Below are 12,284 nucleotides of genomic sequence, written 5' to 3' on the forward strand. Positions count from 1 at the left end.
CCTCTCTGCTTGGGTGTTTGACTGAGGATGTGCCACTGAAGCCAAGTCGAGCCGGATGCCTACCTTGGAACAGTAGAGTGCTAGAGCGCCCTTGGGGAAGTTGGTGCCATTGTCGGTGATGATGCTGTGGGGAACGCCATATCGGACAGAAATATCTGTGATGAACCTAACAGCAGTGGGGCCGTCAAGCTTTTTGATAGGTCTCGCTTCGATCCACTTGGTGATCTTGTCGACGACCACCAACAGATGTGTCATCCCTCCGCGAGCCCTCTTGAAGGGCCCTACCATGTCCAGTCCCCAAACGGTGAATGGCCATGACAGGGGAATGGTTTTGAGGGCCGAAGGCGACATGTGGCTCTACGTGCTGAAGTGCTGGCAACCTTTGCACTTGTCAACCAGATCCACGGCCTCCCCGAGGGCCGTGGGCCAGTAGAATCCATGGCGGAATGCTTTGGCCACCAGGGTTCTGGAGGCGGCGTGATGCCCACACTCCCCCTGGTGGATGTCTCTGACGATCTCCTGCCCTTTTTCTGATTCGACGCAACGTTGGAACACGTCGGTCACGCTGCGTTGTACCAGTTCGCGATTGATGATGGCGTAGGCGGCGGACCTACGCTGGATCTATCTCGCCTCCGCCTTGTTCTGAGGAAGTTTGCCATGAAGAAGGAAGGCCAGAATAGTTTGAGCCCATGATGGAGCCGACACAAGGGTCGCCTCCACTTCGTCTTGACTGTGGGGGGCTTCTGCAGCCCCCGAGCTTGATGGTGTCTCTGGTGCTACCACGGCAGCTGGCTCACCGTCTACCTCCATGACGTCCACCCACTGGGAGGATTCGAGTCCAGGCAGAGCCGGGGTTGTTGTCGTAGCCGGCGCCGCCATTGGATTCGGTGGGACCAATAGAGCCGGCATAGGAACCGCAGTCGACGTAGTTGGTGGAGCCAACGGTGCTCGCACCGTGGATTCAGTCAGTGCCGCTTCTAGAGTCGTCGCAGTTAGCGCAGCCGGCATGGGGTCCGCAGCCGGCATAACTGACGAGGCCGACGGCGCTTGCGCCGTAGAGTCGGCCGGCACAAAGATCGATGCCGACTCGGGAGACGGCCTGATAGACGGCTTATGGAGTTGCTCGAGAGAGACGCCGTCTAGAATGGCCTGTCTCGTGGAGCCGATCTTTGCCAGTGTATCGGCCGCCTCATTTTCTGCCCGGGGAACGTGGTGAAACTCAGAGCCCTCAAAAGGACCGATGAGCTGTTGGATGAGGAAGCGGTAACTCGCCATGTTGGCGTCCCTGGCATCCCATTCGCCAGAGACCTGCTGCACCACTAAGTCCGAATCGCTGAAGCATATGAGCCGCCGGATGTCGATCTCCTTGGCAAGCCGGAGGCCATGAGCCAGTGCTTCGTACTCGGCGACGTTGTTGGAGGCGGCGAAATGGATCTGGAGAGCGTACTTGAGCTGGTCCCCTTTCGGAGACGTCAGGACGATGCCGGCTCCCAGTCCTGTCTGCATCTTCGAGTCGTCGAAGTGCATTCACCAATGCGTGGAGTCTAGAGGCGGTGGTTCAAACTAGGTCTCGGCCCAGTCGACTAAGAAGTCGGCCACCACATGCGATTTGATGGCGGTGCGAGGCTCGTACCGAATATCATGGTCCGCCATGGCGATGGACCATTTGGCAATTCTGCCCGTGGCATCACGGTTGCGCATGATCTCTGAAAGCGGAGCGGTGCTCACCATAGTGATGGCATGCTCTTGAAAGTATTGCTTCAACTTCTTTGCAGCAAGGTAAACACCATAACACATTTTTTGATAATGTGGATAGTTCTGCTTAGAGGCGGACAAGACCTCGCTAATGTAATAGATAGGGCGCTGCACTGACAGGGCCTTGCCTTCCTCTTTACGCTGAACTACCAACACTACGCTAACCACGCGAGTGGTCGCCGCAATGTATATGAGTATGGGTTCCCTTTCAGAAGATGCTGCCAAGATCGGCAGGATCAAGATTACCCGCTTGAGGTCGCGGAAGGCTTCGTCCGCCTGGTCGTTCCACTCGAACTTCATTGTTTTCTTCATGAGCTCGTAGAGTGGAAGGGCCTTCTCGCCAAGCCGGCTGACAAACCGGCTAAGGGACGCCAAGCAGCCGGCGAACTTCTGGACGTCGAGGATTCGAGCCGGCCGCACCATCCGCTCGATGGTGCCAATCTTCTCAGGGTTCGCCTCGATGCCGCGGGCGGACACGAAGAACCCCAAGAGTTTTCCGCCTGGAACCCTGAAGACTCACTTCTCAGGGTTGAGCCGGATCTTGTACTCCCGCAGATTGGCGAACGTCTCCCGTAGGTCGTCGAGGAGGCTGAAGTGCTGCTTCATCTTGACGACGATGTCATCCACATAGACGTGGATGTTTCTACCAATCTGTGGCAGTAGGCGCTGCTGCATGCAGCGTTGGAATGTCACACGTGCATTCTTCAGACTGAACGTCATGCTGGTGTAGCAATAGGCCCCGAAGGGCGTGATGAAGGAGGTCTTCAGGCGATCAGCTGGATCCAGCTTGATTTGATGGTAGCCTGAATAAGCATCTAGAAACGACAGCAGTTTGCAGCCTGCAGTGGAGTCGATCACTTGATCTATCCTAGGCAACGCGAAAGGGTCTTTCGGACATGCCTTATTCAGGCTAGTGTAGTCAATACACATTCGTCATGTGTTGTTCTTCTTCAGCACCAGGACTGGGTTAGCCAACCAGTCCGGGTGGAAAACCTCCATGATGAAGCCGGCTGCAAGGAGCCGGGTGATTTCTTCTCCGATCGTGCGCCGCTTCCCCTCGGCGAAGCGGCGCAGGGGTTGTTTCACCGGCTTCGCATCCGGTCGCACGTGAAGTTTGTGCTCGGCGTACTTCCTCGGAACACCCGGCATGTCCTTGGGGGACTATGCAAAGATGTCCCGATTCTCACGGAGGAAGTCGATGAACTCGCCTTCCTATTTGGGGCTGAGGCCAGCCCCGATGGTGACGCACTGCTTCGGGTTGGCAGGGTCGAGTGGGACCTGCTTGGTCTCTTTAGCCGGCTTGAAAGAGCCCTCGCCGGCCGATTGGGACGGACGAGAAGGAATCGCCGGCTGCTCGGTAGCCTGGGCCACGACCCGGTCGATCAGCAATCACCAAGGCGTCGGCGAGGCGGCTGCTATCTTGGGCACACTCAAGCGACTTCTTGTAGTTGCCAACAACAATGATGATGCCCTTGGGACCCGGCATCTTCATCTTCAGGTAGGTGTAATGTGGAATAGCCATAAACTTGGCCAGAGCCGGTCTTCCCAGCAGCGCGTGATACAGGCTACTGAGATCCACTACCTCAAACCATATGGACTCTCGGTGGAAGTGGGCTTTGTTGCCGAAGAGAACGTCTAGCTGGATCTTGCCGATGGGCGAGCAGGACTGCCTAGGCACGATGCCGTGGAAGACAGTACTGGTTGATAGGACGTCCGTCTCCTTGAGTCCGAGTTTGAGGAGAGTGTCGAGGTAGAGGATGTTGATGCTGCTGCCGCCGTCGACCAGCACTCGGGAGAATCAGCAGGTGAGCCTCTTGGAGGAGATGGTGGGGTCGAGGACGAGTGCGTATGATCCTGGGTTGGGCGTCACCGCAGGATGGTCCACCCGGCTCCATGTGATTGGTTTGTCAGACCAATGCATGTACTGGGGAACCGAGGGGACAATAGCGTTTACCTCGCGCCACCCCTGGCGTAGGCTGTGCTTGTCGTCGCCTTCGCTGGTGAAGACGACGAACGCTCCGTCTTGATGAGGGTAGTCGTCTTGGTGGTGACCGTCGTCGTGAGGCGGCGGCGGCGGAGCCGGAGCGTGGTTGGGAGCCGGTGCACGAGGGGCCGCCTGCGCACCTGGGGGAGCCGGCAAGCCATCTCCTTGCGACAGCCGGCGCACAAAGCTGCACTGTCGAAGGGTATGGGAAGACGGCTGCGCCCCAGAATGTATCTTGCAGGGGGCGTCGAGCAACTGCTCGAAGGACTGCTTGGGCAGCCAGTTGGTGTTGCTTCTGTTGGGACGCTTTCGTGGAGGACCGGCTTGATGAGCCGATGGTTCGCCCTCCACGCTGGCCACCAACTTGGTGTTGGAGCGGGGATCGATCTGATCTGCCTTGCGCTTGTAGTTGTTCTGGCCGCCTCGGTTGTCCCCAGCCGGCTTGGGAGTAGCCGGCGTATCCGAGGCGGTCACCTTGACGCGCATCGCTGAGTCGGCCGTGGCGTATTTGTCCGCCTTGGCCATGAGCACCGCCACAAGGGTAGGCTCGGTGCACATGAGCTTGTGCTTGAGGAGGGTGCCGGCTCGGCAACCATCGATGATGTACTGGATGGCTTGTACCTCATGCACCCCCTCGCAGGAATTACGGAGCTCAGTCCACCGGGTGACGTAGTCGTGAAGGGGTTTGTCGGCCTTCTCGACGCACATGGCCAGCTTGCGGGGCCGGCCAGGGCGCTTGTAGGTACCAGTGAAGTTGAGGACGAACGCCTCCTCGAAGTCCACCCAGGAGTTGACACTACCGGCCGGGAGGCTGTTAAGCCAAGTCCGGGCCGAGCCGGTCAACATGAGTGGCACGTAGTGGACTGCTACGCACTTGTTGCCCTTGGCAATGCCGACGGCCGTGGTATAGTCAATCAGCCAGTCCCCTGGCTTGGCCGTGCCATTGTATTTTGGCGTGTCCCGAGGTAGGGTGAAAACTCGGGGGAATAGCTCCCCTCGGATCCGGGGGCCGAAGCATGCTGGACCGACGGGTCCGTCTTCCTCTAGGAGGGCTGACTGGGCCAAGATGATGAGATGCCGACGGGCGTCATGCTCATCCTGGGTGGCGTGAGCGCCATCCTTGGTTGCGAGAGGGGAGGCGCCTCGTGAGCCAGAGATGTGAGTTCTTCGCGGGGGAAGAATCTCACACTCCGAATCGCCCTCATCGCTTCCGCGAGGCAAGCCCGAAGTGTGCTCGCTCTGGCGCTGAGAGCGCCGGTCTTGGCTTCCCTTGCCCTCCGGCCGGAAGGGCGATGCGAGGAAGATCCTTCTGCATGATGCTGACCGCTAGGGTTGCGGCGTGCCCCCGAGTTGGGTCCCGGGGACTCCGATTGAGCCTGACTGGGGTCAAGCCGAGCGTGTTGCTGGTTGGCGGCGTCAAGGAGGTCCTTGACCCTCTTCTCCTGGAAAGCGCGCTCCTCGCCTTCCAGGCTTGCCATCTCCTCCATGGCTGCCTGCGCCGCTCGCATGTTGGCCGCAGGAGTCTCGTAGGTGGGCAGATCGCCACCTAGGACCTCGGCGATGAACCGGCCGCGGCTGTGGACCGATCCAAGCCAGCTAGGGGCCTCGGAAATCAGAGTAAGGTCGTATGCGGAGTTATACTCGCGTTGCGTAGCCTCCAACCGACGTTTCGCCGAAGCTACGACGATGCCCTCTTCCATGATACGCTTCGAGCCTCCTCCAGCGAGGCCCGAGCGTCAGCAGGGTTTGCGGAAGTGGTGACGGGTGTCTTCAGGCCAGCGATGGCGTCCCGAAGAGTATCGGCGGCGGTAGCGGCAGGCGCGCCAGCGCCTACTGAGGCCTTGCCGGGAGCTGTGCTGGCACCGACGCCGATAACCATCACTTCCACGGTGTTGGAGACGGCAGCAACGTGGTATGGGGTGAAGAACCGCACCGACGGCGGAGGGCCGTCGAAGATGAGGACATTGCTGGGATATACGTCGTGGGCAGGCATCTCAGTGATAGAGAGCCTGCTGAAGCTGGCGCAGAGCGCCTCAACGTCGAAGTCCTCGCCGAAGTAGCGCGGGCCGTTGTTGAGACGAAGGTCGCTGAAGAGAACGCTGAGGTTCTCCATAGCAGCGACGACGATGCTAGGGAGCGCCTCGTCATCAGAATCTTTGTCCGAATCCGCATGGCGGACGGGGACGTCGATCATCATGGGTGTTGCCTCGTCGAAAGCGGGCTCCATGGGCATGCAAACTGATCCGAGCGTGATGCATTCGGTGGTGTAGGTGCGGGGCCCCGCCCAGCGCGTAAAGCCAGCCGATGCCGCGATCGGCCCATGGTGGGCGCCAAATGTCGGTAAGTACTCACAACATATGCCATAGGTAGGCTAAAGTCGGTGAGAACCGAAGGGGCAAAGGTGGACGCTGGGAACGAGGTTGGTACACGCATGGGACGCACGATGTACCCAGGTTCCGGGCTCTCCGTAGAGATAATACCCCTAATCCTGCAGGAGTGTTTGAGGTGTATGAACAGAGTACAATGTTGCTCCTGGAGCTGTGTTGGGAGGAGGAAGAGGGGAGCAGCCGGCTCGTCTCTGCCTCTCTCTCTGTGGTTGGTGAGCGTGTTGTGTTGTATGACTAGTGAATGATCGGCCCCACTCCATGGAGGGCGACCGGGGGGTTTTATAGACGAACCCGCCGACCTACAATATGGATAAAGGGTACAAGAGTGGGACCCGGCTGGCAGCCCCGCCGGCTGGCCTGGGGCCCACGAGAGTCTTGTCTTGTCGCTTGAGGGGCCCGCCGGCTGCATGGTCTCGATTGGCAGTGGGACCCGCCGGCTGGCCAATGAGGCTCTCACGTGAGGTTGACGCCGAGCACACGTTGTACGTCAAGCGTCTCCCCGCGAGATTCGTCATGGTAGATAGTACGGCCGCCTCCACTGTTCCCCACGCCGAGTGCAGTAATGGAGTGGCAGTGTGACAGTCCGACACTATGCTAGGTGATGGATCAGAGCCGGGGTAGGTCAGCGGCGTGGCCGCCGACGCTCGTACCTGCCGGGCGCCCGATCTAGTACCTGTGCTGATGCGTAGCTACCTTTAATCGTAAGGTCTTATCCTGACCTATGATCTGATGTGACTTATGATCTTCGGCCGGCTAGCCTGCTTGGCTAGCCGGCTTAAGTGCGACCGCCTCCTCCCTAGCCGGGCAGGAAGGACCAGGCCGGCTCAGAAGAGGAGGCCGCCTTGACTCTAGCCGGCGGGGGTTGCCTGGCCGGCGAGAGGGATGACCGCCTCGTCCCCTAGCCGGTAGGTGCTGCCTAGCCGGCCAAAGGACTTGGGCCTTGGGGATCTGTATATGTTCATGTCCATTGGGCCGGAAATGAAGGAACAGGCTTGATGAGCCTACCCCGGGGTTATCCCCCCGACAAAGACTTTATCTAAGGGTAACTATGTGGAAGCTGAAAACACCACCGCTAGAATCTAGCGAGGGGCTGAAGCTGACGACTCGAAACTTTCAATATCAAAACAACCAAAACAAGAGTTTCAATTAAAAAGACATGGTCTACCATGGAAAAATTAGAAGGCACCACGAACCAGGAATCCGAGGAGATCACATGTTTTTGGACAAAATACAGACCTCGAACCCCACCTCGGCAATGGCGAACCCACCACCTCCGCCACCCCCTGCCGGCGATCTGCTAATCCGGCCACCAACTAGGGTCAATTCTCCGTTCAAACTCTTGGTGTTCTTCTTGGGATTCTGGTTATACCCATATTCAATTGGTTCTCTTGGTGGATATACCCTTGGCTTGGACTTCTCCAAGGGTTTGGCTTTAGCAGATGAGATCTACCAATCTACGGGTCTTACGATTCATCCTATGGAGGGTTTGGGATCCTTCACTCTGATTGTCTCTTTCAACACGCATTATTTCCGATTATCGAAAGATTCAGTGGTGTCAGCAGTTGAATCCACCATTGGAGGATCGACCATTTATCTTGGTGTTCTGCATGTCAAAGATAAAGTTTTCTCCTTTAATGTTTCCCCCAAGAAGGTTGGATTTCTTAGTATCAAGCTTCGGGCGTATTCTTGCATCGTATTCAAATGTTTTTTTTCACCTCTTGGGTAATGGAGGTCCTAATTGGATCAGAGAGTTTCACATTTGGAGAAAGGAATGTGATGTTGAATGGATTCCGATAAGTCCTTCTAAGCATCGTGCAGATGTGGGTTTACTAGCTATGTATAAATCTCCGGCTCATTCATCTTTTAAAAGGATGAATTATATGAAGAAACATTTACCGTTTGCAACTTTACAAAATTATCCTGTTTGCCATGGTTACAGATATGCTGTGACTCAGAGTGAGATTGATGTGATTTCTAAGGAAGTGGGATACTCTTTTTCTCAGCATGAAAGGGTCATCATTCACCATCCTCCAGCTCCACGCATTAATTGGACAGTCACCCGGCCACATATTATGTTTGGTTTGATTTCTTCTCCGGCGCCAGCGACTACTCTCGTAGGTGGATTGGGGATGGTGAGTACCTCATCCCAGGTCATGTTTGATGCAGAATTGGTGGCCCTGCCACGCCCGATATCTTCAGCGGGATTGCGGGAACTTCAAATTTGCAGTTGGTGAATGGGCCTCATGATGGGCTAGGGCCCTTTTAGAATACGCTCGATTCGGCCCAATCAAGCCATGATGCTCATTCTATTATACCATCAACCTAGGAAGCTGAGAATTCTACCCTAAAAAAGGAAGCTGAGAATTCTTTCAATAATATGATTTTGGCTATGGTTTCAAAAGTTCTAACGTGTCGGGTGTGTTCCAAGGAGGGTCACTTCGCGTTTAATTTCCCTGCAGTTATGTACGATCTTGCATGCTCGAAGGCACGCCACCATAGGAGGGATCATGCGGTGTTTGCTAGGGAATCGGGTCTTTTTTGGAGGGAAAAATCACGTGAGTAGGATTTTGTGGGACCCACTACCATTGAAGCAACTACTCCAATAAGGCATATGCACGACACTTTGTGCTCCCATTGTGCTACTTCTCCGTCCAGTCCCATCATCGACAAACCAAACCCTCCCTTTTGCTCTCAGCTGAACCCCCCTCCTCCTTTGCCCGAGAAGCTTCCAGTGCCAATGGCGAACTTTCACCTCGACCCGACGCGCTTTCTCCCGGCAGGTTACCATATTGTTGATGGTGGCGAGCTTTGTCTTCCATGGACCTTCGTCACGTTGCCGTCAAGTGATCAGCAGCGCCATGACGAGTTTATGATTGGTGAGGTAATGTCGCTACCAGAGCCTAATGAGATAGGTTTTTTGAGGGAGGCTGTGGACAATTTATTGGAGTAAATAGGAGTTTAGGTTATGTCTGCCCAACCATGGATTTGGGGCATTGGGTTATTTAGATTTTGTGATGCTGGAGTTCGTGTTACCCTGCTTCAACTTCCACCTGTTCTGATGGGTAATGACAAATTTGTTAGATTTATGAATCATGATGAGGGCATGTGATTCAGAGGGGCTCAGGGTTTTCGTGATAGTTGCCTAATGTTCTTGGGAGTCCCGCTTGATCTTCTTACCTCTCATCATTTGCGTGCTGCGGTGAACACTTTTAAAAGTTTCATCACTCGGTCAATGATGATCCATATCTGGTGAGAAGCATCGTCCCTGCTTCGTTCCCTGAGGACATCCTTGTCACCAGGGATGTAGTCTTCAGTGATTATGCGAATCGAGGAGGAGCAAGAGTTTCTTGGGTGGTCCCCTATTATATTTTGTGAGCAAACTTTGCAGAACAGATGCCGGAGGATGAGGACCCAACGCCTATCAATGGTAATCCTCATCCTTTAGTAGGGGAGCTTTTCCTGAGCAACTTAACTTTGTGCTTCCGCCATACCCTGCTTTGGGTTGGAATGATTAACCTCCAGTTCGACCACCCATGGAGGATCATGTTCCTGCTGATAACTCGGGACATGGGCATTGGTGTGATGAAGCACCTCAACAGCAAAATGAAGAGGAGCAACCTGTCCAAGACCAAAAATCTATGGTGATTGATCAACCTTCTTGATGAATATCTGATAATGACATCAATGAACCGCATCATCAAGTCTTTCACGAAGTTTTCCAAGAGCAAGTGTAGCAAGAAAATGAGTTGGCAATAGTTCCATATCAGCCACTAGTGATCAATGAGTTGGCAACAGTTCCATATCAGCCTACCATGGAGACCACCACATCCAAGGAAGGTCTTGATGGAGTAGGTATCCCACCCCCGACACCCATCAAGACGCTACAGGTGATCGGCGATAACTTGGCATTGAAGCAGAGAAACTCTCGGTGGAACAACTTATGGCTGCTCCCGCAAAGAATCCGCCGATGTTTCTGATGATGAGTTTCTTCTGCAATGAGTGGGTCTCGCGACCCCTAAATCTACCGTTATTTCTCTGCTTAGTGTTATCTGTCGAGAACTATGTTTTCTTTTGGTGTTGTGTACATTTGTCTGTGTGGGTTGTAATGCTACATCTTATCTCTGGATGTGTTTGTGTTTGTCTAGTTACTATGTAGCTTGCCATGGGATGTTGCTACCTATGGTTTTAAATGAATAGCTATTATCATAGAAAGTGGAATGTTCTGTGTTGGAATGTTCGAGGGCTGAATTCGCTAGCCAGGTAGAGAGCAGTCAATTTTTTTGGAGGAGAGTCAATGTGCAGTTGCTTGTTTCCAAGAAACAAAAAGTGGATCTTATACGCTAAAGGAGATCCGTTCCTTTTGCCCAAAGCAATATGATAACTTTGCCTTTGCTCCCACAGAAGGTGCCTTTGGGGGGATTTTGGTGGTTTGGAACTCCTGAGTGCTTCATGGTGCTCTAATTGAGGTTCAGTCGCTTGGAGTGGTAACTAAATTCACTTCCAAAATGAGTGCGGATGTTGTGACATTGGTTAATGTGTATGGTCCTTTCTAGGGGGAATTAAGAGATAACTTTGTTGATTGGCTCTATAATTTGCAATTTGCTTTGAGGAAAATTGGCATCCGTTGGGGGACTTCAACTTTATTAGATCCCAAGATAATAGAAATCTGCGAGGAGGAGATATGAATGATATGTTCATCTTCAATGAGATTATTGGGGCTCCTGGGTCTAGTGGAATTACCACTTAAAGGCAGGTCATAGACTTGGTCAAATATGCAAGATAATCCTCTGCTGGAACAACTGGATTGGTTTTTTACTTCCACCAATTAGGTCACCTGCTATCCTCTCACTAAAGTCCTACCTTTGGCTAGGACTACCTTTGATCATGTTCCTTGTGTGGTGGTGATCAGAACTTCAATTCCTAAAACTAGGATGTTTAGGTTTGAAAACTTTTGGACTAAAGTGGAGGGATTCTTGGATTATGTTGCTAATTCTTGGAACAAGCCTTCTCACAAGTCCCAACCTGCAACAGTGTTGGCACATAAATTTAAAAACCTGAGATATGATTTGAAGAGATGGAACTTGGGAATCTCCAAGATGAAAATTGCTATAGATAAATGCAATAAGGTGATTGAATGGATTGACAGGTTGGAAGAATTTAGGTCTCTATTCCGACAAGAATTCTATTTCAGGAAGATTCTAAAATCACACTTGGAACATTTGCTGCACCTGCAATACCTATACTGGAAAAAGAGATGTACTATACGTTACATCAAGGTTGGGGAAGAGAACACTAAGTTCTTCCATGCCATGGCCTTAGAGAGGCATCGTAGGAACTCAATTGCTAATCTGACGTTGGATGATGGTACACTGATCTCTGAGCATAGTCAAATGGAAGGAATTTTATGGTCTTCATTTAAGGGACGCATGGGCATTGCTAAATTTATTGATATGGGATTTGATCTTCCTAACCTAATCCAGCCTGTTCAGGGACTGGATGTGCTGACTAAACCTCTTACTCAGGAGGAAATGGATCAGGTGGTTAAGTGTATGCCAATTGATAAAGCACCAGGTCCAGATGGTTTCAATGGGTTGTTTGTCAAGAAGTGTTGGCACATAGAGTTCTATAACCTTGCAAATCACTTTTTGAGGGAAATGCAAACCTGGAAAGTATTAGTGATTCTTTCATCACTTTGGTGCCTAAGAAGCCTACTCGAGAAAATGTTGGCGACTATAGGCCAATATCTCTCACGGAATTGGGTATTAAGTTCCTCACCAAAATGGCTGCTAACAGACTTCAAAAGGTAATTCTAAATTGTGTTCATAAAAACCACTACGGATTTATTAGGGCCAGAACCATTCAGGATTGTATTGGGTGGACGCTCGAATACTTGCATCAGTGCCATCAGTCAAAAGGCCCATTCTCATTCACAAATTGGATTTTGAAAAGGCTTTTGAATCCATTGAACATGAAGTCATTATGGAATTCTTAAAGCACAAAGGTTTCAACTCCAAATGGAGAAGCTGGATCCTAAGGTCGTTACTTCTGGATCATTTTCTATTGTCCTCAATGGAGTTCGTGGGAAGCAGTTTCAATCCAGAGCTGGTGTTAGACAGGGAGATTCGATCTTCCCATTGCTCTTTGTTTTAGCAGTTGAT

This window comes from Hordeum vulgare, chromosome 7H (genome assembly GCF_904849725.1).
Source record: "Hordeum vulgare subsp. vulgare chromosome 7H, MorexV3_pseudomolecules_assembly, whole genome shotgun sequence".
NCBI classification, from domain to species: domain Eukaryota; kingdom Viridiplantae; phylum Streptophyta; class Magnoliopsida; order Poales; family Poaceae; genus Hordeum; species Hordeum vulgare.